At 45.7% G+C, this 27,241-nt stretch overlaps 1 protein-coding gene across 1 annotated transcript in view; it reads right to left on the bottom strand.

The window, feature by feature from the left end:
• The window catches only part of MTA3 (metastasis associated 1 family member 3), a 221,566-nt gene that overhangs the window by 177,232 nt on the left and 17,093 nt on the right, over positions 1-27,241 (bottom strand). The gene's annotated exons all lie outside the window — the stretch shown is intronic.

The raw sequence follows: 27,241 nt of genomic DNA, 5'->3' as shown, positions 1-27,241 counted from the left end.
TCGGCCGCCGCCGCCGCCGCCGCCTCGCCACGGGGGGGGAGGGGAGGGAGGGACCGAGGGGAGGGGGAAGTGAAGGGGAGGGGACGCCACGGGGTGGGGGCAGGTTACCGCCCCCAGCGACGGGCTTGCAAGGCCGAGTGGGCCGGGCCGGGGGAGGTCGCTGCGGGGCCAGCAAGGACTTGGGGCGGGCGGTAGCTTGGGGGCCCTTGCTGGAAGTGGAGTACCCTAGGGCAAGGGTCGTGGCCGAAGCAGAGGCCTGTACTCGCAAAGGCGGACCTGGGGCTGTTAGAGAATTGGGGCGGGGGCAGGGGCTCAGGCTCTCCCGAGCCGGTACCGCCTCAGCCAGTGTACCCTGTCACCTGGCCACCTCCAGACAGGTCTTCCTCCCTGCTCCGTCCCTGGGAGACCCCTGTATGCGAGACCTCTAGCACGTGGGCGCCAGCCTCAGGGCAAACACTTGGGTACAACTAAGTGCACGCCGCAGAGCACCTTCCTCGTGGTGACGTTAATGCAGTGGTCCTGGGTCACGCACACCTTGGGGCCAGGAGGACTCCAGGTGCTTCCAGCATCCTCAGGGAAAGCCCCAACTGGGGACAAGTGTAGAAAAAACTGACGCCCTCCCAAGTTTACCCCAACTGCATTGGTAGGTCTGTCAGCGTTCACCCCAAAACCGGGTTGAACAGAACCCACTCCCCCCCCCACGTGGAGGCCTCACCTCTAGACAGGCCCTTACACACTGTGCTGCCCTGCCAGGAAAAGAGGCCCTTAGAGAAGGGAGTGGGGGGTTCTTTTTGCCCATAGGGGAACAGGACCCTACCTTTCACCACCAACCACAAAGGAGGAGATAGTTTTAATCACCTTGCCACTGATGCACTGTTAACTAGTTATGTGTCTAAAGCTTCTGAATCATTATTATTTTCCCATGCTAATACTCTAGGCAATCCCTGTGTCCTCAGCCTTAATTCCCTCACAGGAAACTAACAAAAAACAAATAGAGATGAATCTTAGCTGGGGCAATCCCCCAAATGAACGCAAACAACTTTCTTTAAAAAGCCAATCCTTTCCAAACTTCTCCCAGGCATTGTCATATAATCAGCATAAAGATGATCCCTCCCCTTCCTGGGCTGTTTGGAGTTTCTGGTGATTTACAGCTACATGTTGGTGACTCTGGGTGTGGGGTCTGTGCAGGGATGGGAAGTGTCCTAAGAAAAGATTGTGTTTTGTTTGTATGGTGATGGCATTTGTGATGGTCCGTTATCACAAATTACTAAGGTGAAAAAAATAATTTTCTACATAGCCGAGGCAAAGTAAAAAATAAAAATAAAGCACCTTTGCCTGAATCACCTTGATTATGTGTGACCCAAGTTTCTTCAGATATAAAATGGGAACATTAATTCCATTTCACAGGTGAGTTGAGAATCAGTTGTGATGATATATGAAAATGCTTTATAAATCATTCAGCATAGAGCACTATGTACATAACAGGTGTCTGTTGCTTTTTATTAACTCCATAATGTTTCAGATTCCCAAGGGTTTTATACCATGGGTACAATGTGAGCCTGTGTCAGCTCTTCTGAACCAGAGAAAAAAAGCAGAAGTGTTCTGTTATGCGCACTGAATAGTTGTTGTTTATCATAATCCTTTTACTGGACATCCCACGGAAAACATATTGTGACATATCTGACATCACTGTCTCCATTTCTGTGCTGACACATAAATAGGTTGAATAATTCACCTGGAGTCATCCAGTAAACTGGTAGCAGTATTGAGATTATAATTCAGCCCTTTCCTCTGGCCTACAATTCTCTAAACCAGAAGCCTTTTTCCAAGTGACAAGGCTACCTGAAAACCATAAACTACAAAGGAACAGATCACAAGCTTTAAAGCCTTTGACCATTCCATCATTTTTATTTATCTTTTTTTTTTAATTTTTTTTTTCAACGTTTATTTATTTTTGGGACAGAGAGAGACAGAGCATGAACGGGGGAGGGGCAGAGAGAGAGGGAGACACAGAATCGGAAACAGGCTCCAGGCTCTGAGCCATCAGCCCAGAGCCCGCCGCGGGGCTCGAACTCCCGGACCGCGAGATCGTGACCTGGCTGAAGTCGGACGCTTAACCGACTGCGCCACCCAGGCGCCCCCATTCCATCATTTTTAAATAAATGAACACTTTTTCCCCCTTCCAAATATTTCTGTATTTCTGTTAGTTCCGTACTGCTCTCTCATTTCCCCAACTTTGTGCACCTTAGCAAGTATTTGTGGTGACTGTACTAACCATACTTAATGGGCAAAAGGTGCCAAGAAAACTTCCTCCATCTATACCCACCTCCTCTCCTTAGGAACAGCCTTATCCAGAAGTCCCCCATTGAAAGGTTTCAGAGACTGGGGGGAGGAGCAGGAAGTACGATGGTGCCAGAACCCAGGGCCTTTTCCTTCCTCTAGATTTTGTATATTCAACCTCTTCCACCTCCAGCTCCTGGGCCGGTGTCTTCTACATAGTACATGCTCCATATCTGAAAGCATAAATACCAATGATGGGCTCAGTATAGTTAGAGAACTAGGTACTGATTTGAATGCGAGGATTTTGTCTATGAAACTTACATAACTCCTAATATCAAAGAGGTACTGCCATAATGGAGTTTTGCAAATGTTTGGAGATTAAAAGAAACCCTCAAAGCAGAGAAAGGGTGGAAAAGCCTTTACCTTCAAAGGAAGCAAAGGTACCTCTACCTCCAGAGGCTGTGTGGTTCAGATCACCACAAACTTGTCATCAACCAGCCCAAACTTCACTCCTAGTTTGGCTATTTAGCTGTAAGACCTTGAGCAAGATACTTATCCTCACCGAGCCTCAAGTTCTTCAAAATACGATTAGGGATTGATACCTATAGCAAAGTCTTGTGCTTAAAACAATACATAAAGTGTTTGGCACATGTTCAGAGTTTCCTATATATTAGGTCCTTTCTCTATGCCAGCCACCCTCACCACTAAGGAAGAGGTGTCTCTCAGACCTTGCCAGAAATCCCCTGGCAAATCCAACCTTCCGTGGGAAAAATTTCCTGGCATGGCTATTGTGATTAAAGAATCATTGTAAAGGGGGGGGGGGGGCGGCGGGGGGGTGCTAGGTGGCTCAGATAGTAAGCATCTGACTCTTGATTTTGGTTCAGGTCATGATCTCATGGTGAGCAGGGAGCCTGCTTGGGATTCTCTCTCTCTCTCTCTCTCTCTCTCTCTCTCTCTCCTCTCTCTCTCTCTCTCTCAAAATAAATAAACATTGAAAAAAAAGAGAGAGAATCATGGTAAGAAATTGTCTAAAGGCCCATTGTGTTCCTGTGTCAGTTTCTAGCATCCCACCACTTAGCTGAAGAGAAATGGATGCTCAAGAAAGCAGTAAATGGGGACACCTGGGTGACTCAGTCAGTTGCGTGTCCGACTCTTGATTTCAACTCAGGTCATGATCCCAGGGTCTTGGGATCAAGCCTCAGGACAGGCTCCAAGCTGAATATGGAGCCTGCTTAAGATTCTCTTTTTCTCTCCCTCGGCCCCTCTGCCCCTTTCATAAGAAAGGAGGGAAGGAAGAAGTAAATGAGACAGAGTTGATTTTTGTCTCAATCTGAGGATAGAGTTTTCATACAGGTTCTACAGAGCTGGCCAGAGACTAGAAGCTTCGTGATATTGAATTCAGGAAAGGAACTTGGGTAGGAGGGGGGTGTCTAGAATCTAATTAATCTGAAATTAGATGCCAGGTTTTGGATAAAGGATTATATCTTATTGTTTGTGTTTTCTATGATTTGTTTCTCTCTCTGTCTTTTTTTCTTTTCTTTCACTAACTTGTTTTGTTATTTAGTAAAATTCTTTTGGAAAAAGGCCAGCCTGTCTCAGCTATTCTAAGGAGGTCCTAGGTTTTAAAGGCACATGTGCTGTATCCTAGGAGAAAGCTAAGCATATAACAGCAAGAATCAAAGCAGGGAGCCCCCGAGGGAACGGAAATGAGAGTCAGGAGTTTTGTAGCTTCTAGAGTCAAGGAGCATCGCCTTCCATCCATCCCTGTGCTGAAAACATGAGGCTCAGGACTAATCTCAGAAGGTCTTGGTTTTTGGAAATGTGCATTTTAGGAGTCCATGGTTTTCTCATGCCCTCCAAGGGGATCTGGCTCAGCCATTGGGTTGCATCCACAGGAGGTTCCTACTCTAGAGGCAGCATTGCTTCCAGGTAGCAGAAAAGGGACCAGAAATCACAATGGGGACAAGCATGAGCCCCTGGAAGGTTGAACTAATTGATCTTAAAGCTTCCCTTTTTTAGCTGGCATAATGCTATAAATTTGGATGGGGAGATGGCTGGGCAGTACAGGGTGTGGAGTTAGGAAAACGAATTATAAGGGGAAATGGGAATGTCTAAGGGATTTAACAGGGAGTGTTTATAGGAATGACACAGGCTGCAGTAAAGAGGATTCGACAAGATGGAAGGGTCTAGGCAGGAGACCAGTTGGTAGGTTGGTGAGGAAACATGGTGAGGTTGGTAGGTTGGTGAGAAGGGATGATGGCTTGACCTAGGGTAGAGGCAGGGGGATGGGAGAAAAGTAGCGGGATTTGAGAAAGATTTAGGAGGTAGGGGTTATGGGATCTGATGACTTTGGAGAGGTATAGTATGAGTAACTGTGTGGGAAGAGGTATGATGCAGTGAGTTTACAACACTAGAGTAGGGGGGCACCTGGCTGACTCAGTAGGAAGAGCATGCAACTCTTGATCTCAGGGTCGTGAGTTCAAGCCTTACATTGGGTGGAGAGATTACTAAAAAATAAATGAACTTTAAACTTTTTAAAAAGGTTTATTTTTAAGAGAGAGAGAGAGAGAGAGAGAAAGAGGGAGGGCACGAGTGGGGGAGGGGCAGAGAGAGACCGACAGACAGACAAAGGATCGGAAGTGGGCTCTGTGTGACAGCAGCAAGCCGGATGTGGGGTTCCAACTCATGAACCATGAGATCATGACCCAAGCCAAAGTCAGATGCTCAACTGACTGAGCCACCCAGGCGCCCCTAAATAAATAAACTGTTAAAAATTAATTAATTAATTAAAAAAAATACTGTAGGGTAGGCAATTTGGGGGAGGAGGGATAGTCGACAGGTTTAATGTTAAACAAATTGTGTTGTTTTCCTTTTGGAAACATCCAGGTAGATGTTTCCTCTTTAGGAAAGAGGTGGACAAATAGGCCTAGAGCTTAAAAGGGAGATCTGCAGTGAAAATAGCCTCTTCTGTGGCACCATCTACACAGAGCCTGCCTGTCTTGTCTAAGGAGTAAACCAAACCCTGGCCCCAGGGGAAGAAGCAGGTTCCCTAAGTCCTTCAGCTTGGGAAAAAAACAGGTTTAGCAGGTCCGGGTTCAGGAGATCAGAGTCCAGGTCCAAATGTGCAAACAGGCAGGGCATGGGCAGACAGCCACACAAGTCGCTGACCAAGACAGACAGTGAAGATGAAGGGGAATGCCCAGGGCTGCCCATCTCACAAGGGTCAGTGAGCAAAATTCTCAGACTGAGATAGAGAGTTCCGCTCCTAGCTCTGGAAAAGCAGCCAGGGTTGGGGAGAAGGAAGGAGGAAAGCCAGAAAGAAGAGGAGAAGGGAAGGGATCCAGTCTGAAAAAGCAAACCTGACTACTTTCTTTTTTTTTTTTTTTTAATTTTCTTTTTTCAACGTTTTTTATTTATTTTTGGGACAGAGAGAGACAGAGCATGAACGGGCGAGGGGCAGAGAGAGAGGGAGACACAGAATCGGAAACAGGCTCCAGGCTCCAAGCCATCAGCCCAGAGCCCGATGCGGGGCTCGAACTCCCGGATCGCGAGATCGTGACCTGGCTGAAGTCAGACGCTTAACCGACTGTGCCACCCAGGCGCCCCCAAACCTGACTACTTTCTACCTTACCTTCTTGCCTCTAAGATCCTACGTGGGTTGAATGGGAGTCTCCCATAAGATAAGGCTTGTGAATGGGATCTTATTTAGATAAAGGGTATTTTCAGATGAAATTAAGTTAAGGATCTGGAGATGAAATCATCCTGGATTAGAATGGGCCCTAAATCCAATCACAAGTGTTCTTATGGGAGACGGGAGACACAAAGTGAAGAGGAGAAGTCCATGTGAAGGTGGAGGCGGCAACTGGAGTTACTCAATCGTAAGCCAAGGAATACCAAAGACTGCCAGCAACCACCAGATACTGGAGAAGAACTATGGAATGAATTCTCCCTCAGAGCCCTCAGAAGGAATCAACCCAGAGTGTCTGGATGGCTCAGTCAGTTAAGTGTCCGACTCTTGATTTTGACTCTTGATTTCTACTCAGGTCATGATCTCATGGTTTTTGAGTTCAGGCCCTGCACTGGGTTCTGCACGGACAGCAAAGAGCCTGCTTGGGATTCTCTCGCCCTCCCTCTCTCTGCTCCTCCTCTGCTCATTCTCTCTGTCTCTCTCTCTTGCTCTCAAAACAAAATAAACTTTTTTTTTTTTTTTTTTAAAGAAGGAACCAACCCTGCTGACATGTTGATTCCTGGGTTCTGGCTACCAGAACTGTGGTGAAAATATGTTTCTGTTGTTTGAAGAAACCCAGTTTGTGGTAATTTGTACAGCAGATCTAGAAAACTAATACAGGTGGTATCCACAACTCAATTTTAAGTAAATATAGATTCATCCAGAAAACACTGAACACTACATGCAGAGACAAAGGGATGCAGAAGAAAAGAGGGACACAGAAAGAAAGGAATCCAATACCACTTCATCTAAGTCCTATTCAAACCAAAGATGGCAAAAATTTTGTACCAAATTACATAGGACGACACTTAATCATGTAGGCTGTTGTTCCCTCTTACCCCAGTACTATAATAGCTTTTTTAAAAAAATGTTTCTTTATTCGTTTTTGAGAGAGAGTAAGAGCACAAGCAGGGGAGGGGCAGAGAGAGAGGGAGACACAGAATCCAAAGCAGGCTCCAGGCTCTGAGCTGTCAGCACAAAGCCCGGCGTGGGACTCGAACCCACAAACCGTGAGATCATGACCTGAGCGAAAGTCGGATGCTCAAGTGACTGAGCCCCCCAGGCGCCCCTGTTATAGCTTTTCATTGCCATTTACCTATTCTTTCAGATGAACTGTGTCTTCGTGGTAAGATCAATGAATCCCATAGGTATAGGCCACTTACTGCATTTTTTTATCTTAAAAAATGTTTCTTGGTTGTAAGTGATGCTGGGCGTGATAATATGGTCTGAAATAAAGCCTTTTGAAAGTTAAGAAAAAAAAAAAACAAATCAAAAAGATCACTCGAGCTGCAGTGCAGAGGATAGACTGTGGGGAATGGAAACAGGGAGACTAGTTAGAAGGCTAACATAGTTCAAGGAGGAAGAAGGTGACAAACGTTTGGAATAGAATTGTAGCTGTCATGGCCCAAGGAGTTGTTTTTTGTTTTGTTTTGTTTTGTTTTGTTTTGTTTTGTTTTGTTTTGTTTTGTTTTTTGTGGGAGATACATTTTTAAGGCAGAGCCAACAGTTCTTGATGAAGGATTGGATGTAGGAGATGAGAGGACAAAATCATAGATGTTAGTACTTCTAAATGCTTATAGATATCTGTTCAGAGGTGTTAAACAGACAAGCAGATGTGGGCTCTGGAGCTCAGCACAGAGACACAGGCTAAAAATGCAAATCTGTTTAGGCAGTCCATGAGGCTGGGGACTGGTCAGTTCAGCTGAGAGAGAGTGTAGATGGGGGAGGCAGGCAGAAGCCTACACCCTGGGGCAAGCCAGCATTTTGCTAGCAGGTTCTGTACCCCAGCTGCACCAGAGGAACTACTTATCATACCGGTCCCACCCCCCAGAGATCCCGATTTAGTTAGTGCAGAGTGGACCCTGATTTTCAGCTAAAAGAAAAAAAAAATTCTCAGGTTATTCTGAAATACAGTCAAGACTGAGACCTACTCATGTAGTGATCAGGAAGAGGAGAGGCACAGAGGAGGACTGAGGGAGCAGTGAGTTAGGCGGGAGAAAAGCCAGAGGAGTACAGGTCCCAGAAACCAAGTGAATAAGGGAGGGGCTCAGCTGTGACAAATCAGAGCAACAGATCATCGACCCCTGGATTTGACAAGGTGCTGGTCATCAGAGACCAACTCCTCTGCCAACATCTTTCTTTTGGTGGCTCCTGACTCTCCAGATACCTAGGCAGCTCAAAATGGATTAGTAGTAGAGTTTGGCCCTAGAGATTCTACAGAGTGGATGACTCCAAGGACAGAGAGTAGGGCTTCTGAACTCCCCAGACTGACGGATGAAGACTAGAGTTTGCTCTTTTCATCAGCTCCTTTTATGTTTATCTGTGGTTTATAGCAGCTGCCCTTTCTGAAAGAGACTGAGGGGGAAAATATATTAAAAAATAAATAAATAAAAGAGACTGAGGGAAGTTTATTTGCACTCTTGATTTCAAAAAGCACAGACTATGTGGAAGGGCTCAAAGCTATACTTTGAACTCCTGGATAAATAAATCGTTGTTTATGTTCCCTTTTATCTCTGCGAAGTTTTGGAGGAAAAAAGCACAAGTATTACAGAGCTGTCCCAAGGAGCTTCTTTTACAAAGCCAAAGCCAGGACCATATCATTAATGGCAACTAACACAGTGCTCCCCATCTAATTGCATAGATCAGAGCACTGAGGGGTTAGCTCCAAAAAGAGGGCACCTGGAGGCAGTTTAATCTTTTTGAGGTTTTGGCAAAGGACACCCAGGACCTGTCCAGCCAAATCCCATCATTGGTTCCTTTCTGTACGAGGAGAAAAAGTGTGCATCTCCTGAAGTCCTAACTTTCCCCCCAGGCTCCTGGTATAATGGGGTGAAATTTAGACTGTGTTCTTGGAATAGAAGGCAGAACCCATGTTACAAGCCAGAATTCTGGAGGTGAAAGGAGGATGGAAGGTTCCAGTATTTCATGGAGTCTCCTTAATACCTCTGCCCTTGAACTCAACTGCCTCCTTTTGTTTGGTATCCTGATTCTCTGCTCTATATTCACACAGGATTTAGGTTGGACCTGTTCTAAGTGGCCCTGACGTCTCTCCAACAGGTTGAAGCAACCTCGAAGGTGGAGTCCAAACACTCTGTGGCATCGGTGTTCCTGCCTCTTCCTGCTTCTCTCACTCTCCCCACCAGCGAGACCCCTGCACCCCCTCATGGCCTCTCAGATCTGCCCTGCGATGGGGAAGCACAATGACTCCATCCAGGAGTCGCTTCGAGGAGAAGCCTTTAGGCTCAAGATGGACTTCTCTGTTCTGGTCCAGCTTCTCCCAAAGCGACTGCAGCAGAGGGCAGGCCCTGAGACTTGAGGGATGGCATGACTCCCAGCCAGTGGCATGTTCCTGGGATCAGATGCATTATTTATGATGCTGGTGTCAGCATGGCTCCCAGGCACTGGGGGAAATGGAAAAGGCACTTGGGCCTGGGCTGATTAAACTAAATATTTAAACAGGAATCAGGAATTGAGGCAAAATTCATTTTTCTTCAGTAAGGCAGAGAGCGCCACAAATGACTTCAAGGCTGGGGACTTAGTAAACACCATGCTGATCATCAGGGAAGACTGGAGGCCTCTGGTCCTCCACAGTCAGCTCCCTGTTCCCTCTCTGGGGCAGATCTCAAGGGTTTGCAGGGGACTTGGGGAGTCAGAGTAGGGGAGGAGAGATGAAGGAATCGGGGAATGGTTTGAAACATTGTGGGAATGAGATTAGGAAACACCAGGACAAAAGTCAGACTGCGTTCATGCCTCCAGCTGCTGCTTCTTTCTCCAGAGACTTCCATTTCCTTGTCTCCCAAGATCTGTTCCATTGCATTTGCCCACATTATCACATTTATCTTTTGATTAGTCTGAAGGAGGGTGGTGGGGTGTCAGGCAATCATGGACCAACACTCTTCTCTTAATTCTTCTTCTTTTAAAAAATTTCTTTTAATGTTTATTTATTCTTGAGAGAGAGAGAGAGAGAGAGAGAGAGAGAGAGAGAGACAGAGCATGAGTGGGGGGGGGGGCAGAGAGAGAGAGAGAGGGAGACCCAGAATCCGAAGCAGGTTCCAGGCTCTGAGCTGTTAGCGCAGAGCCCGACATGGGGCTCGAACTCACAGACTAGGAGATCATGACCTGAGCCGAAGTCGGACACTTAACCGACTGAGCCACCCAGGCGCCCCTTCTCTTAATTCTTCTCATCTCACCAGAGACAGGTCCCAGTCAGGAAGCCAACCTCCATCCACTTGCACACTAACATACTGGAGACTGTGCACAGACAGCCCACATGGGGTCTGGGCCCTCCATTTACAACATCCAGAAACCTCCAGATTTGAGCAAAAATGAGATTTGAAAAGGAAATTTCCTGGTGGGAAGAAGCCCTTGTCATTTGGTTTGGCTCTTCCCGCTGTGCTTTTTCCCTCCCTGTGGGGTCCATCACTTGTATTTCCACACCAGTCACCATCCCTGGCCCCCAGGGATGTGATTTTCTCAGTCCCAGCATGAACATGCTCCCTTCGCCTGTCCTCTTATTACAGCTGAGACAGGTTGACATTTTCAAAATTAACTTTTGTAAGAACTTAGGAAAGAAAGGGAAATAATTGCAGAAAATACAAATGAGTAAGTTCAATTCAATTCAACGTTTATTGAGAGTCTTGTGCTTAGCCAATATGCTGTACTCTGAGTTACCTTGATGGTTAAAATAGTGTTCTGGTCCTCAAGGAGTTCACTGCCCAATAGAAGAGGTAGTCATGAATATATGGTGAGGTATAATCTAGTAAGATAAGGGCCATGTTAGCCCAGAATTGGGAGCAATTAATATGGTCTGCTGTAGGGGTAGGGCTTCCAGAGAAGGCTTTAAGAGAAGGTAATATTTGGGGTACCTGGGTGGCTCAGTCTGGTAAGCATCCGACTTCAGCTCAGGTTATGATCTAGAGGTTCATAGGTTTGAGCCCCGTGTCGGGCTCTGTGCTGAGAGCTCTCGTAGCCTGGAGCCTGTTTTGGATTCTGTCTCAGGCTCTCTCTCTCTCTGCCCCTCCCCCACTAGTGCTCTGTCTCCTCCCCTCCTGGCACCCCCCCCCCCGTCAAAAATAAGTAAACATTAAAAAAATAGAGAGAGAAGGTAATGGACCTTCAATTAGAATGAGGATTTTGCCTGGTAAACAGTCAGAAAGGACATTCCAGTCAAAGGAAGCAGCATATAGAAAGTACACACAATGAGGGGCGCCTGGGTGGCTCAGTGGGTTAAGCGTTCGACTTTGGCTCAGGTCATGATTGTGCTGACAGCTCAGAGCCTGGAGCCTGCTTCCGATTCTGTGTCTCCCTGTCTCTCTGCCCCTCCTCCCCTGTTCACACTCTGTCTCTCAATAATAAATAAAAACATTAAAAAAAAATTTAAAGAAAGTACACACATGGCATATAAGAACCAACTGCAAAGTTGGTTCAAGGCCAGATTGCTAAAGAGCTTGACTTGATCATATGGTGCCTATAGGCACTGGGGAGCTAACATGATTATGTTTGTGTTTAAGTAAGAAGTATAGTAGTGGCTAAAATTTAATAAACTGGCATTTTGATTTATGCCACAGTCTCCTGTGAGTTAAGCATAAATATATGAAGTTTCTAGACCTGCAGAACTGACAATTGAGCGTGGGCTAAAGTATCATCACCCCATGAAACGGCCAAGCTCCCCAGAAGACTTACTTTTTCTTTAAAGTTTATTTATTTATTTTGAGAGAGAGAGAGCACAAGTGAGGGAAGAGGCAGAAAGAGAGAGAGAGAGAGAGAGGGAGAGAGAGAATCTCAAGAAGGCTCCACACTCAGCACAGAGTCTGTTTATTGTTGAGACAGAGAGAGACAGAGCATGAACGGGGGAGGGGCAGAGAGAGAGGGAGACACAGAATCGGAAGCAGGCTCCAGGCTCCGAGCCATCAGCCCAGAGCCCGACACGGGGCTCGAACTCACGGACCGAGAGATCGTGACCTGAGCTGAAGTCGGACGCTCAACCGACTGAGCCACCCAGGCGCCCCTCAGCACAGAGTCTGAATGTGGGGCTCGTACTCACCAACCATAGGATCATGACCTGAGCAGAAATCAAGAGTCGGATGCTTAACCAACTGAGCCATCCAGCCGCCCCATCAGAAACATTTTTTAATTAAGAGAAAAAAAAAAAAAAAAAAAAAAAAAAAAAATGACATAGACACAAAATGATAGAGTAGAACTTTCTGAAGTCAAGTTTATCAGTCCAGAAATTATCACTTCTCTTGGGTGTCAGGACTGCACCCCTTTCCCTTACACTCATCCAGGTGCCAATCAGCTGCTTGGCACAGAGGTGAGGGAAGACACTGAGGCAGAGGGGAAAGACAGAACGCCTCCCCACCCTTCTAGTGCACCCCAGATGTCTGTTCCTCTCTGAGATATAGCCTTATTCCATCCCTGAGTTCATGACACAGTCTTCTTAATAATACATTTTTTTCCCTTAAACTAACTTTGTTAGCTTATATAAACCAAAAAAAAAAAAAAAAAAAAAAACCCCCAAAAAAAAACAAACGAAACAAAACACAAAACTTAAGTAATATAGCTAAGAAGATATCAGATCACAAATGCCTGTGGACTCCAGGCTGAGATGAAACTTTTGTGTGGAGACCACAGGGAGCCTCTGAAAGGTCTTAAGCAAGGATGTGACAAGCATCTTAGAAATAACTCTCCAAGGGGCGCCTGGGTGGTGCAGTTGGTTAAGCGTCCGACTTCAGCCAGGTCAGGATCTAGCGGTCCGTGAGCTCGAGCCGGGCGTCAGGCTCTGGGCTGATGGCTCAGAGCCTGCAGCCTGTTTCCGATTCTGTGTCTCCCTCTCTCTCTGCCCCTCGCCCGTTCATGCTCTGTCTCTCTCTGTCCCAAAAATAAATAAACGTTGAAAAAAAAAAAAAAAAACTCTCCAGAGCAGCAAGGAGGACAAATCCGAGAAGGGCAAGATTAATGCAAGTAAGATAGGGAAGCTGAAGGGACTCCATCTTTAGAAAGGCTCTGTCTCTGTTGCTTTTCTGCTAGCCCCCATTTACTCACGTTCTATCTTTCATCTTGCATCTAAATAAACCAAAGAAGCTATGTTCCCGCTCCAAGGAGCAGACAAGAAAGTTGATCATTCTCTGAGTTTCATCCTAGGCCCCCAAATACCTGACAACATCTAAAAAGAACTGGATCCCCAACACGTTCCAGGACATTAGCCTCGAACAAACCCCAGTCGACACTGGCATCAATACCCCCTACCTTTGGTAATTCATGAAATAACACCAATTGTTCGTTTGACGGCCATTTTTTATTGGACTCTGACCTGGATTCCTGAAGGAACACATACCGTGGACCCCTTTCCAGTATAAACCCCTTAACCCCAAGTGACGATGAGACTCCCTCTCCTTTCCTCTCCTTTCCTTTTGGAGTCTCTCAGACACTCTGTCTGCTATGCTCTATTACTCACCCTCTTCAATAAACTTTGCTTTTACTTCTTCCTGGCTCAGGTTTGATTTCTATCCTGTGCTAAACCAAAGACCCTTTTGGCTGGTCCTGTGGGGGGCCCCTCTGGATCTCTGGACCTGGCCTGCCTAAGCTCAGTTACAGAAAACATTTTTAATAGTTCAGTTTTTGCAGAAAGCTTTTTAAAAAAAATTTTTTTTTTCAACGTTTATTTATTTTTGGGACAGAGAGAGACAGAGCATGAACGGGGGACGGGCAGAGAGAGAGAGGGAGACACAGAATCGGAAACAGGCTCCAGGCTCTGAGCCATCAGCCCAGAGCCGGACGCGGGGCTTGAACTCACGGACCGCGAGATCATGACCTGGCTGAAGTCGGATGCTTAACCGACTGCGCCACCCAGGCGCCCCTGCAGAAAGCTTTTTTAAAAAAGATTTTATTGTATCTTATTTTGAGGGGAGGGAAGGGCAGAGAGAGAGGGAGAGAGAATCCCAAGCAAGCTCCACGCCCGGTGCAGAGCCCAATACCGGGCTTGATTTCATGACTGTGAGATCATGACCTGAGCCCACATCATGCCCTGAGCCAAAATCAAGAGTCCGATGCCAAACGGACTGAGCCACCCAGGTGCTCCAGGGTTTTATCTTTAAGTAATCTGTATACCCAATGTGGGGCTGAACTCACAAACCCAAGAACAAGAGTCCCATGCTCTACTGGGCCAGCCAGGCATCCCACAGAAAGCTCTTTCAGTAGTCCAAGTGAGAGATGGTTTTGAGACCGCCTTCTTCATATTCTGTTCTTAACTTGCGGATTGACTTAGATTCACTTGCATTCTGAATTATTCATTAATTACCCAAGAGAGAGAAGTAAGGAATAACTGGATCCCTACAATGGCTACAAGATTCTACCCCTCTGATTTATACCTCTATCCTTTCTTCTCTACTATGGTCTTTTGCCTATCAGCTCCCTAGAGCTCAGCCACACTGGTCTCCTGGTTATTCCCTGGCTATACCAGACACTCACCAGTCTCAGGGCCTTTGTAATTCTGCTTAGCCCCCAAACTCCCTCCCTCACCTGCTAACATCAAACATAACTCAAACACTACTTTCTTATTACCACCTTCTCAGGCATACTATTTAAAATTGTAACTTCTACCCAACTCCCCAGCACTCCATATTGCTTCCTCCTGCTTCATTGTTATCTGACATAACCACATATTTCACTTATTATCTGTTCCTTCCACTAAAAATGTCATCCCTTTGAGGATAGGTATGTTTCTCTGTCCGTTTTATCCACAGATATCTCCTCAAGGCCCAAAATAGCACCTGGCAGGCAGAACATAATCTAGAAATACTTACTGATTTAATGAGTGAACCGAACTTGAAGCTGTATTGGAGAAAGTCCTTCCCATCCACTATGTTAACAAGGTATTGTGTGCATAAAAAAAGTAATCTTCAGTATCTCTGTAACTTAGATTCCTTAGCACAATATTCAAGGCTAGTCCTTTAAAATCTGTCCTTGGGAAAGGGCTAGTATCCAAAATCTATAAAGAGCTCACCAAACTCCACACCTGAAAAACAAATAACCCAGTGAAGAAATGGGCAGAAAACATGAATAGACACTTCTCTAAAGAAGACATCCGGATGGCCAACAAGCACATGAAAAGATGCTCAACGTCACTCATCAGGGAAATACAAATCAAAACCACACTCAGATATCACCTCACACCAGTCGGAGTGGCCAAAATGAAGAAATCAGGAGACTATAGATGCTGGCGAGGATGTGGAGAAACGGGAACCCTCTTGCGCTGTTGGTGGGAATGCAAACTGGTGCAGCCACTCTGGAAAACAGTGTGGAGGTGCCTCAAAAAAATAAAAATAGACCTACCCTATGACCCAGCAATAGCACTGCTAGGAATTTACCCAAGGGATACAGGAGTACTGATGCATAGGGGCACTTGTACCCCAATGTTTATAGTAGCACTCTCAACAATAGCCAAATTATGGAAAGAGCCTAAATGTCCATCAACTGATGAATGGATAAAGAAATTGTGGTTTATATACACAATGGAGTACTACGTGGCAATGAGAAAGAATGAAATATGGCCCTTTGTAGCAACGTGGATGGAACTGGAGAGTGTGATGCTAAGTGAAATAAGCCATACAGTGAGGGACAGATACCGTATGTTTTCACTCTTATGTGGATCCTGAGAAACCTGGCGGAAACCCATGGGGGAGGGGAAGGAAAAAAAAAAAAAGAGGTTAGAGTGGGAGAGAGCCAAAGCATAAGAGACTCTTAAAAACTGAGAACAAACTGAGGGTTGATGGGGGGTGGGAGGGAGGGGAGGGTGGGTGATGGGTATTGAGGAGGGCACCTTTTGGGATGAGCACTGGGTGTTGTATGGAAACCAATTTGACAATAAACTTCATATATTGAAAATAAATAAATAAATAAATAAATAAATAAATAAATAAATAATAAAATCTGTCCCTGGGGTGCCTCGTCGGCTCAGCCAGTAGAGCACATGACTCTTGATCTTGAGTCTGTGAGTTCAAGTCCCACACTGGGTGTAGAGATTACTTAAAAATTAGGCTTTTTTTATTTTTAAAAAATGTTTTATTTCTTTTCAAGAGAGACAGTGTGAGCAGAAGAGGGGCAGAGAAGGGGGGAACAGAGGATCTGAAGTGGGCTTTGTGCTGACAGCAGCAAGTCCACGTGGGGCTCAAACTCACACACCCCTGAGCTGAAGTCGGACGCCCAACCACCTGAGCCATCAGGTGCCCACCAAATTAAATCTTTTTTGAAAAAAAAAATCTTTAAAAATAAATACATTAATTAATTTAAAAATCTGTCCCCAATTTTCCCTTCCCAATCTCCTGTCTCACGCCTTCTTCACGTATCCGACCCACCAGCACCTTGAGCAGGGCACGGACTTGACTCAGCCTTGACCTCCAACATCTACATTCTCAGAACCTGGCCTTCCCTCCCTCCTGCTCCACTGGACTAAACTCTCAGTTTATACAAAAACTCCTCCCCAGGGCACAAACCCCTCACCGAACTACTGTAACACCACAGTTGTTTGGGCCTGTCCCTCCACTGTTTCAAACGGCTCCAAACCTGGCTGATCATCAGGACCTCGGGGCAATTTGTTTTCTCGTTGGTTTTCTTTTTTTTACTAGACTCCCAGACCCCACCCTAGACCTATAACATCTCTTTTTGGAAAAAAGATGACCAAAATCTGGTTGCCAGGTTGGACTGCAGGCAGTGGCCACCCCTAGACTTGATTATACACATTTTGCTACAAAAACCCATAGAGGTCCAGGGAAATGCAGGGTCTTGCTTCAGGTTTCACAAAGCCAAGTAGGAGAGAGGAAGACATCCTAATTCAGGGCCCAGGACTGCCAGCATCCCACACAGACTTCTCACCCAGTGTGGGACCAGGCCACACCCTCCACTAATCTCCTGGCTGCCTTTGTTTGAGTGGAGCCACTTCATTAGCATGTAACAATGGAGACATCCAAGGTGCCCTCCTGTTTTCCATTTACGATTTAAGTGCCGGCAATCACCAGGCGCCTCCATTGTCATTGCTATTAGCTGAACTTAATGGTCTTTTCTTAAAACTATAAGGTCCTCCCTATCTCCCTCCCTCCCCCCATCAGGTTATTTGCAGAAAAATTCTGGAATCCGCCAATCACCTTTTCAGGAATGGCTCAGGGAAGCTTCATTTAAGTAGTACCATTATCATTGTGATTAGCGTGATCCTGAGCCCTTCCTTCATTTTTTGGAATTTTTCTTGGGAGGCAGATTCAGGATACTCTGCTTAAAAGAATTTTAATAAATAGAATTTGGGTTGGAAGTGTTCCCAACTGCCGTGAGACTGTAAAAACAGGGGTCTCAGGTCAGAAGTCCTGGTCTGGAATCTCAATTCCACCCCTCACTGACTTGGGGGGCTGAAACCTCCGGGCTTCGATCTTCACATCCATAAGCTATTTGCTCTTGTATCCCAAACTTCTGACGATCCTAATGCAGTCTATTGAAAATGGGTTGTAAACTTTAAACCCTCTCAAAAACCTGCCATGCACCAGACACAAAGCTTTGCACGTTCTCTCTAATGAGTTAGGCATTCTGTTCTAATTTTCCGCATAGGAAATCGGATTCCTCCTTGACATCCCTCCCTGTGTGCACACGTCCCCACCTCCCCATTATTAACTCCCAACACCTCGAGTCTATCTAGGAAACTCCAGCCCTTCCCTCCATCCCAGAAACATGGCCTTCATTGCCCGGGTAGTTCCCCCAGAGCATTTCTCTCCTGAATTACTAACAAAGCCTTGCATTTTCTTAGGTTCTTTCTATCCTCCAGAGGGATCTCTTTGTCCTGCAAATCTCTCGAGCCACTCCCCTAACATGCTCCACTGCTCCCCCCACAGTTGGGCTGAGCTGGAACCACCATCCCTGACCTCCCTCCCCTGACTGTACTTGCTCTGCTACCCCACACTGAGAAGGTAAACACCGCCCGAGCTACCCCTGTGTTCCTTCATCTCCTAGCCTTTGTATTAGCTGATTCTCACCCCTTTGACTCTACCTGGCAACTCCTACTGGCAGCTAGAAGCACCTCTTCCCCAAGCACATAGGCTGATGGATGTTCCTCTGTGTTCCCTTGGCACTGGGCCGCATAGCTCCATTACTGCACATTACATTTCTGTTCATGGCGCTGGAATGTACATTCTGGCCTCTAGGTCGGCAAACACTTGCATGGCGAAGAGTGAGAAATTGACATTAAGGTGGCGGAAGGAAGGCATGAAGTTGTAATGACTGGTGCGTAATGGCAGATGAAGCTGGACAAGAAAAACTAGAAAATTAAGAGTCTTGATGGCTAAGAAACTTTGGGTTTTACCCTGTAGGTGATCAGGGAGTTTCTATGCAGAGAGTGACAGTGGATTTATGTTTTTAATGAGATATAGTCTGATTCTACTGTGGAAAATGAACTGGAGGGCAGAGAACAAGTAAGGTTAGGGTGGAGGCCATTGCAACAGTCCAGAAAAGTGCTTCACCAAAGAAGGCAGTTGTGGGGGTGGAGATAGGAGACAGAAGGAGAGGATACAGGGAAGCTTGGCAGTAGAGGGAAATGCCATCAAGTGTTTGTTTGGTTATGTGGTAAACACGGATTTGTAGGGGAAGATAGTTTTGATTTGGTCATGATAAATTTGGACTATTTATAGCAATATCCAGCTTGGTTGGAAATATATCTAGAGCTGAATGTAAAGCAGAGCTATGATAAAGATTTATGAGTCTTTTCTATACAGGTGACAGTTAAAACCACAGAAGTGGAGAGGATCGCTGAGGGGAAAATTGTAGAATGAACTAAGAATCTAGCACTTTTTCATGTGTCTCTTGTTACAATGTCACAAATCCATAAATCAAGTGACATTAGTTAATCCACTTGAGAATTCACTTGAGGATAACTCTTCTGGGATTAAAAATCTTGGGGCGCCTGGGTGGCGCAGTCGGTTAAGCATCCGACTTCAGCCAGGTCACGATCTCGAGGTCCGTGAGTTCAAGCCCTGCATCGGGCTCTGGGCTGATGGCTCAGAGCCTGGAGCCTGTTTCCGATTCTGTGTCTCCCTCTCTCTCTGCCCCTCGCCTGTTCATGCTCTGTCTCTCTCTGTCCTAAAAATAAATAAACGTTGAAAAAAAAATTTAAAAAAAAAAAATCTTGATGGTCACATGACCAGACTGTTTTCCACAGCTGTTATCACATGGACCTGGGGTAATAGAGGCCTCTATTCTGTGAGACCGGAACAAACCATTGTGTTAATCAAAGGATGGAATGTTCAAGGTCAGATACTAGTTGGTTGTCAACTACCAGCCATTGCCAAGGTGCCAGGCAAGAAATGGACCAGGTGGTCTTTGGTGTTCTGTACCATCCTCTTCACATTTGAGGATCTGTAACAGAAAGCTCTCAGGAAAGGGGCGCCTGGGTGGCTCAGTCAGTTAAGCGGCTGACTTCGGCTCAGGTCACGATCTCTCGGTCCGTGAGTTTGAGGCCCGAGTCAGGCTCTGTGCTGACAGCTCGGAGTCTGGAGCCTGTTTCGGATTCTGTGTCTCCCTCTCTCTGACCCTCCCCCATTCATGCTCTGTCTCTCTCTGTCTCAAAAATAAATAAAACGTTAAAAAAAATTTTTTTTAATAAAAAAAAAAAGCTCTCAGGAAAATTGTAACAACATAAGCCCATGACCTATATTTTCTTTTTTTTTCTTGTAAGTGTTTATTTTATTTTGGGGTGCCTGGGTGGCTCAGTCAGTTGAGTGCCGACTTCGGCTCAGGTCATGATCTCAAGGTTCATGGGTTCGAGCCCCGCATTGGGCTCTGTGCTGACAGCTCAGAGACTGGAGCCTGTTTTGGGTTCTGTCTGTTTGTCTGTCTCTGTCTCTCTGCCCCTCCCCCCTCCCCCGCACTCTTTCTCACTCTCTCAAAAATAAACATAAACATTTTTAATGTTTATTTTTGAGTGAGAGAGAGAGCACGTGGCATGGGATGGGTAGAGAGGGAGAGAAAGAATCCCAAGCAGGCTCCTGACTGAGCGCAGAGCTCAATTTCAACGCTGGGCTTGAACTCGTGACCGAGAGATCATGACCTGAGCTGAAATCAAGAGTCAGACGCGTAACTGACTGAACCACCCAGATGCCCCGACCTACATTTTCTGAGAACTCACCCACACTCCCACCCCCTGCACAGAGCAGGGGATCAGGGTCATGTCTGTCATTGACAGGGGAACAAGGGAAAGACCCCTGACTCAGGGGAGTCAGTTACTCAAGAATGTGAGAGTATGACAAATACTCTCGTGAGTCTCTGTACTTGATCTAGGAGTACATACGTTTTGGAATTTTGGCAGGGGGAGGTCAGCTATCCTTTCTGTGAGCACAGAGGAAGTTCATCTGCAGAGAAAGCAGAATAAAGCAGGGAACATCAATGTAACCCCTAAAAGAGAGAGATAGACAGAGACAGGGAACATATGCTAAAAAAAAAAACAAAAAAACAAAAAAACCGGAGAAAATGGCTGCCTTGGCTCCTCACAGCCTTCCATTTCCAGATTTCCCTCCCAAGGCCCTTGTTTTTTTTTGGACTCATGGCTTCTGTCTTCATTTTTGCCTAAGCCGATCTGAGCGGGCTGCTGTTATTTAAAACCACGGAGCAATCGACAGTAGCCATCTAGGTAGGGGCCTCAACGGGAGAAGTGGTTAGAATAGGTATTACGGAGAAGACTTGGAGAATACCTAAATCCTATCAAGAGGCTGAAGTATATCCTTAGGACTGAAACGGATTTGGTGAAAGCTATAAACCAATCAACTGTTACTTTGACTGAAAAAAGGATACTGCAGGGTACAGGAGTGTAGTACAAAATGGGTGCTTTGCAGTGTTTATTGAATGGCTAAAACTAAAAGGCAAATATCAAATGGGGGGGTGATTCACAATAAAGGGGAAATACTTGTTCTACTCACATCATTTTCACTTCTCATTTTAACGAAAGTTCTACGAGGCTAACGCCCACTATTGGCTGTAATGGGCATTATTTTGTCTGTGTACAGCTGGGCCCTTTTATTTCTTCCACCCCACTCAACCCCTGTGAGTGGACAGGACGTGTGATGCACGTTGGACCATCCAGAGTCCTTCTCTGGCATTTTGAAATTTCCAGCCAGAGAGTAAGGAAGGCGCAGCTCCTTTCTAGTGGTAGATGTGAGGCTCGGAGGCTGATTTGGTTGACAAATTCCCAGCTGAGCCCAACAAAGCCACTGACAGGCATACCTGTGCCATGCTCAAGCGTGAGGTATGAGGGAACCACTATCCTAATCACCCAATTTGCCAATGAGGCAGGATTGCCGTAGACATGGTCTACAGCCTGCCTCTGTGTGCATAGACTTGATTGGCTGTATGCCCTCTCCATCTTCGTGAGGCAGAAGGGGAGATCTTTGGAGGGTCAATGCTCTATACCCTATCTTTTATCTACATGGTCATGCTGAAAGCTGCAGGACAATTCTGTGAATCCTTCCAGAATGATGCAGATCATCAACAGGTACAAATGTGTTACTCCAGTATTCATTTTCCTCTTCTTAGTGACACAACAATGATTTTACTCAAGGCAGTAACTCATCTTTCTCAAAGGCATTTCTTGGGGAGCTCGGGTGGCTCAGTCAGTTAAGTGTCCGACTTCGGCTCAGGTCATGGATCTCTCAGTTTGTGAGTTCGACCCCTACGTTGGGCTCTGGGCTGACACCTCAGAGCCTAAAGCCTGCTTCAGATTCTTTGTCTCCCTCTCTCTGCTCTCCCTCCCTTGGTCTCTTTCTCTCTCTCTCTCAAAAATAAACATTAAAAATTTTTTTTTTTTAAAAAGGCATTTCCCGGGGCGCCTGGGTGGCTAGGTCGGTTAAGTGTCCGACTTCGGCTCAGGTCACGATCTCACGGTCCGTGGGTTCGAGCCCCGTGTCAGGCTCTGTGCTGACCGCTCGGAGCCTGGAGCCTGTTTCAGATTCTGTGTCTCCCTCTCTCTCTGCCCCTCCCCCGTTCATGCTCTGTCTCTCTCTGTCTCAAAAATAAATAAATGTTTAAAAAAATAATAAAAATAAAAAATAAAAATAAATAAAAATAAAAAAGGCATTTCCCAGTGTCTCTTGAAGTTGGTGTACTATGTGACCAAGTCTGACCAATGAAATGCAGGTAGAAGCATTATAGGGTACTTTGGGGGAATCTCCCTAAAAAGAAAGAAAAGATCTTAGTCCCTCCCTTTTCACTTTTCTTCTGCCTGGAACGTGAATTCTAATAGACCTCTTGAACCATGAGACAATAAACCAAGGATAGCTCCATTGTTATTCAGGACTTGAATGCCTTTTTTCTTTTTTTTTAATGTTTATTTATTTATTTATTTATTTATTTTATTAAAAAAAATTTTTTTTTAACGTTTATTTATTTTTGAGACAGAGAGAGACAGAGCATGAACAGGGGGAGGGTCAGAGAGAGGGAGACACAGAATCCAAAACAGGCTCCAGGCTCCAAGCTGTCAGCCCAGAGCCCGATGCGGGGCTCGAACTCACGGACCGCGAGATCGTGACCTGAGCCGAAGTCGGCTGCTCAACCGACTGAGCCACCCAGGCACCCCATGTTTATTTATTTATTTTGAGAGACAGAAGGGGCACAGAGCGGGAGAGAGAGAGAGAATCCTAAGCAGGCTCCCAGCTGCCAGTGCAGTGCAGAGTCTGATGCAGGGCTCAAACCCACGAACAGTGAGATCATGATCTGAGCCGAAACCAAGAGGTGGCCACTTAACTGACTGAGCCACCCAGGTGCCCCAGGACCTCAGTTCCTGGGGCCTATCTTGCTGCCCCATCTAGCTTATTGCCTCACGGTCCAAGATAGCTGTTAGAAATCCATGCAATGCTTCTCACTAGGTTCTGTTGCATATCACAGACTAAGTCCCCCCAAAAAGTAGCAAAACAAGACAGAAGTTTTTATCTCTCAAAAATTTTTTTCCTTGGTGCCTGGCTGACTCAGTCAGAAGAGCATGTGACTCTTGATCTAGGGATTGTGAGTTTGAGCCTCATGTTGGGTGTAGAGATTACTTAAATAAACTTAACAAAAATTTTTTTCGTTAAGAGAGAAATAAAGTCCTGTCTTATTTATACAACCATTATTTGGGGTTTTGTCTATTACAAGCAACTGAACTTAATCATCCATCAAGTAACCTAGAGTGGGCACTGGAGTATATTGGAGGAGTCAGTGATGGGGCCAGTTCCAGGCTCACTGTGAGTAAGGGTACTGTCCCATGGGAATCTGCACCCCACCTTCAGAATCTTCACAAAATTGTCAGGGCCTTCCACCAAGCAAACTAGGTAGAAAGATTCCATCTGAGCTACTTCTGAGAGAAAGGCTGAAAGGGTGTTACTCTAAACGTTGCCTCCCCATTGAGCGTAAGACTTCAGGTTCCATCTGGAATGGTCCCTGCTTCTTTGTTTCCTCACCCTCTCTCGAGGACCTAGAATCTAGACTGCCACTATCCATATCCATAAGCCATATATGCAATTTAAAATTTTTTTTCAACGTTTTTTATTTATTTTGGGGACAGAGAGAGACAGAGCATGAACGGGGGAGGGGCAGAGAGAGAGGGAGACACAGAATCGGAAACAGGCTCCAGGCTCCGAGCCATCAGCCCAGAGCCTGACGCGGGGCTCGAACTCACGGACCGCGAGATCGTGACCTGGCTGAAGTCGGATGCTTAACCGACTGCGCCACCCAGGCGCCTCCCATATATGCAATTTAAAACTTTCTAGTAGCCACATTAAAAAAAAGTAGGGGCGCCCGGGTGGCTCAGTTGGTTAAGCGTCCGACTTCAGCTCGGGTCATGATCTCGCAGTTCCTGGGTTTGAGCCTTGCATCGGGCTCTGTGCTGACAGCTCAGAGCCTGGAGCCTGTTTTGGATTCTGTGTGTGTGTGTCTCTCTCTCTCTGCCCCTCTGCTGCTCATGCTATCTCTCTCTCTCAAAAATAAATAAACATTTTTAAAAAACATTAAAAAAAGAAAGTAAAAAGAGGGGCACTTGGGTGGCTTAGTTGGTTAAGCATCCGACTTTGGCTCAGGTCATGATCTCATGGTTTGTGAGTTTGAGCCCCGCATCAGGCTCTCTGCTGACAGTGCAGACCCTGCTTCGGATCCTCTGTCTGCCCCTCTCCCTTCCCCTTGCCCGCTCACAATCTCTCCCTCTCAAAAATAAATAAACGTTAAGAAAAAGCAAGAAGAGATAGGTAAAGTTTATTCATTTGTTTTAAAAGAGAAAGAGAGAGAGAAAAAGAGCTTGAGTGGGGGAGGGGCAGAAAGCAGGAAAGAGAGATTCCCAAGGATGCTCTGCGCTGAAAGATCACAGCCTGAGCCAAAGTCAGGCACTTAACCAACTGAGCCACCCAGGCACGCCTGGTAAAGTTTATTTTAATAACACAGCTTACTTAAGCCAGAATATGCAAAATACTATCAATTTCAACATAATCAAGGTAATCAGTATAAACAGAATCATTATAAACTATATCGGATCATATGTAATCAATAGAAAAATTATTAACAAAATGTTTTACATTTGGGATGCCTAGCTGATTTAGCCAGTAGACCATGCGACTCTTTCTTTTAACGTTCATTTATTTTGAGAGAGAGCATACGCCAGCAGGGGAGGGGCAGAGAGAGAGGGGGAGAGACAGAGTCCTAAGCAGGCTCGGGGTGAAGCCTGATGCAGGGCTTGATCTCATGAACTGAGAGATCATGACCTGAGCCTAAATCAAGAGTCAGGTGCTTAACCAACTGAGCCACCCAGCTGCCCCAAGTGTGTGACTCTTGAGCTCGAGCTTATGAGCTCGAGCTCTACATTGGGTATAGAGTTTACTTAAAAAAAAAAAAAAAAAAAAAAAAAAAAAAAGATATGTAATGTATTTTTTTGTTCCAAGCCTTTGAAATCCAGTGTACATTTTACACTTACAATGCATCTCAATTTGGGCTGGCTACATTCAAGTGTTCAATAGTTCCACGTGGTTGTAATTTGCCTCTGTTTATAATCTCATGGTGAGGTTTTTGCCTCTCTGCCTGACTCTTTTGGATTGATGCATGAAAAAAAATTTTTTTTAAATGTTTAGTTTTGAGAGAGAGAGAGAGAGGGAGACATACACAGAGAGTGAGCGGGGGAGGGGCAGAGAGAGAGGGAGACAGAATCTGAAGCAGGCTCGAGGCTCTGAGCTGTCAGCACAGAGCCTGAGGCAGGGCCCTAACTCACAAACTGTGAGATCATGACCTGAACCAAAGTCGGGCACCTAACTGACTGAGCCACCCAGGTGCCCTGATGCTTTTTTTTTTTTTTTTTTTTTTTTTTTTTGCAGTGTTCTTGGATCTTTTAGATCTTCTTTGCCTCTTGGTCCATATAGTCATGGACCAGCCCCATCTCCATTCCGTGCCTCACCTGGACGACCTGATGTCTAAAAGGGAAGTTCCTCTGGTACTTTTCAGTTATATGGCTGATCCTTCACACTGGCAGTCTCACACCATTGCTACCCAAATGCCAAGAGTTAAGATCTAGCAAAGGAAACAGAAAGCTCAGGAGGCAGAATCACCTGATGAGTGAGGTTATTCTTGATGTTAATCACTTGGGAAACTGGCAAGTCCTCAGATTGGAAATCAAAACTGGGACACAGGGTAAGGTCAGGTGCAGAAGGGCTCCTTCTTGGCTCTCAGTTGCCCAATGGATATATGAGGTCATCATATTGCTCTTGGCACCTAAGGACAGGCAAGGACCTGGAGTAGGAGGGATCAAGGCCAGGGCTGGTGCAGTTGTATGAATTCCTGTGGATAGAACTGTGATTTTCAAACAGTGCTCTCTGAATGAAGCTCCTCGTTTGTGGAGATCCTCTGGGGGCTACGTGGAATAGGATGTAATGGGAGTGAAGGGGATGCCTAGCGGTTAGAACTCTATGCTCTCCAAACCCTCCCTCAACCTGAGCAGGGCTTCGTTTATCTACTCAGACATTAAGGTTTTGCATAGTAATTTATTTTTTAAACGCCTCCACTACTTAAAAGGAAAAAGCCCAAAAACCTGAAAATGAGCAAGATAGGAAAAAAACAAAACAAACAAACAAAAACCCTGATGCTCAGAGAGGGTAGGTGATTTTCCTAAGATTACACAGCTAGTCAGTGGTAAAGCCAGAATTCAAAGGTCCAGGTCTATCTCATAAAGCTAAGCTCCTTTTACAAGAGACATAGGTAATTTCCTTGGCTCACTACAAAGATATGTGGTGCTTAGAGAGTCCAGAAACCAAGGAGAGATCTCATGGTAGAATGAAGCTTTCACATGTAGTGGTAGGATCTGGGCATAATGAACTCCCGCTGAGAATGTCCCCTAACAAGCAAAGGAGAGGAGGTCTTAGGGCTCTGCAGAAGAATTTTGACATTTTTATTTTATTTTTTAAATGTTTATTCATTTTATTATTTATTTATTTTTTTAAACATTTTATTTATTATTATTGAGAGAGACAGAGCGTGAGCAGGGGAGGGGCAGAGAGAGAGGGAGACACAGAATCAGAAGCAGGCTCCAGGCTCCGAGCTGTCAGCACAGAGCCTGATGCAGGGCTCGAACTCTCAGACTGCGAGATCATGACCTGAGCCGAAGTCAGACGCTTAACCGACTGAGCCACAGGGAGAGAGAGAAAAAGAGAGAAAAAGAGAGAGAGAGAGAGAGAGAGAGAGAGAGAGAGAGAGAGCGCGGGGGAGGGGCAAAGATAGAGAGGGAGACAGAGGATTCAAAGCAGGCTCTATGCTAACAGCAGAAAACCCAATGCAGGGCTTGAACTCACGAACTGCGAGATCATGTCACATGCTCAAATGACTGAGCCACCCAGGTGCAACATTTTTACTTATTAAAAAGCAGTATTTTAGGGGGTGTCTGGACGGCTCAGTTGGTTAAGCACCCAACTTCAGCTCAGGTCATGATCTCGCGGTTCGTGAGTTCGAGCCCTGCGTCGGGATCTGTGTTGACAGCTCAGAGCCTGGAGCCTGCTTCAGATTCTGTGTTTCTCTCTCTGCCCCTCCCCTACTCTCTCTCTCTCTCTCTCTCTCTCAATAAACATTAAAAAAAAACAGTATTTTTTTTTTATGAAGAAGAAAAAGTATTTGAAATATGTCAGAAGACTGAAGTTTGAGTCAACATGCCTTCCCTAGGCTCTTCAAACTTGCATTATCTTTGTCTATTTGTAATATCTGGAGGTCAAGACTTAT

The sequence above is a fragment of the Herpailurus yagouaroundi genome, unplaced genomic scaffold, assembly GCF_014898765.1.
Source record: "Herpailurus yagouaroundi ecotype Mexico unplaced genomic scaffold, PumYag 188, whole genome shotgun sequence".
NCBI lineage: Eukaryota > Metazoa > Chordata > Mammalia > Carnivora > Felidae > Herpailurus > Herpailurus yagouaroundi.
The sequence above is the reverse complement of the archived record's forward strand: the minus strand, read 5'-3'. Positions and strand labels throughout refer to the sequence as shown.